The following is a 2,123-nucleotide window of genomic DNA, read 5'->3' on the forward strand; positions in this document are numbered from 1 at the left end:
GAAAGTATGCCAGGACAGAAAAGGATGACAGCAAATCGTTAATAAAAAGAGTAACAGCAGAATGAATGAAGTATGAAAGAAAAGACCTTGGGTACTAATCGACCCAAGTTGGGAACCTCATATGACGACTTTGTTGAGGATCTTCACTTGAGCTGATTGCTAGAAAGATTGATCAGCAACCTGGGTCGGGGCCTTCCTCACATTACTCCTTTCCCCACCGAGTGAGTCACGCCTACCCCGAAAGGGAAATGGCTTAATGGTGTAATAATAATAATAATAATAATAATAATAATAATAATAATAATAATAATAATAATAATAATAATAATAATAATAAAGAGCCTCGGTGGCTCAGTTGGTTAGACACTCGGACTTCACGTCGGAGGTCCGGGGTTCGACCTTTGAGCCGGTACCTCTAGAAATTTTTCAATGTACCTTTACTGAGGTTCTGATGGTTCGGAACCCACCTTAAGCTGTAGGTCCCCCCGTCGTGTACTTGACTGCAAACCAGTCCGACAATGATGGGGTAAAAACCAGGCTTTGTCCAATATGTCTGGGCAGACTGCTCTCATCAGATCACTTGATTGCATTATAAAATGCGTTTGTGACTGATGATATATACCGGGAGAGCCCCGTGCAAAATGATCAAATAAAAATCCAACTCTAACCAAAAATGCCTTCGACATATTGGGCAGTATAAGCTTGTGACAACATTTCGCCACAAAAATGTTTTTATAATATATTAGGCCTCGGTGGCTCAGTTGGTTAGACACTCGGACTTCACCTCAGAGGTCCGGGGGTTCGATCCCTGAGCCGGTGCCTCTAGAAATTTTTCAATGTACCTTTACCGAGGTTCTTGTGGTTCGGAACCCACCTTAAGCTGTAGGTCCCCCCATCGTGTACTTGCCTGCAACCCAGTCCGTCAATGATGGGGTAAAAACCAGGCTTTGTCCAATATATCTGGGCAGAGTGCTCTAATCAGATCACTTATAATTGTATTATAAAAGTGCGTCCGTGATTGATGATATATACCGGGACATCCCCGTGCAAAATTGATCAAATAAAAAATCCAACTTGAAACAAAAAATTCCTTCGACATGTTGAGCAGTATAAGCCTGTGACAACATTTCAACACAGAAATGTTTTTTTTTATAATAAAAGCATCCAGAGGTGACTATTATCACCTCCAACGCTCGTGGCCGCTCGTAATTGTATACCTACAACATCATCGCAGGAGGTTTCAACATCCGTGTCTATGATGTATAACCGCGTTTACCCGAGTGCAAGTTTAATAAAAACATATAATAATAAGACGGATTTTCAATCAAATATACACATTTTCAACCAAATTTCTTGAATTATGAATGTCATTTAGCAGAATTCAGTTTCAATAAAATAATTTCCAACCAATCAGTTAAATTCCAATCAGTCATGAAGTTGAATCTTCAACCTAAAATGATGAATTTTCAACCAAAAATATAGTAGTTGATATTTCAATAAAAAAGATTTAAATTGAAAGTTAAAAATAGTTGGGTTTAACCAGCAATAACGAATTTTCAACAAAATACGTGAATCCTCGACTTAGACAGATTAATTTCCAATGAGTTGCATTTTTAATAAAAAAATTGATTTTCCACTAAAAAAAATACGAATTAAACAAAATTTAACCAAATTATTTAATTTTCGAGCCAAAAATACGAATTTTCATACAGTTGAATTAAAAAAAAAACATTGATACGAGGGTAGTTCAATAAGTCCTTAGAATGACCAATATATGGCGCGCGAATCGCTCCAAATCATCTGTTTTCAGTCAGCACCACTCCCGACTAGATATATGGTGCAGTCACAGTCCACATCTTCTGAGTTTACGTGTTTTTATAACCAATTGAAAAAAAAAATTGTTCGTTAAGAAAAATGGAAAAAAACGATTTCAGAGCGGTAATCAAACATTTTCATTTAAAGGGTTTAACTCCATATGAGATAAAAAATGAATTGGACTCAGTTCATGGCACATACGCCCTTGCCTTAGCAACGGTTTATAACTGGGTAAATGAATTTAAGCGTGGTCGTACATCAATAAGTGACAAACCACGTTCAGGAAGGCCCGTAGAAGCAAGTACTCC

The sequence above is a fragment of the Belonocnema kinseyi genome, chromosome 5 (assembly GCF_010883055.1).
Source record: "Belonocnema kinseyi isolate 2016_QV_RU_SX_M_011 chromosome 5, B_treatae_v1, whole genome shotgun sequence".
Lineage (NCBI taxonomy): Eukaryota > Metazoa > Arthropoda > Insecta > Hymenoptera > Cynipidae > Belonocnema > Belonocnema kinseyi.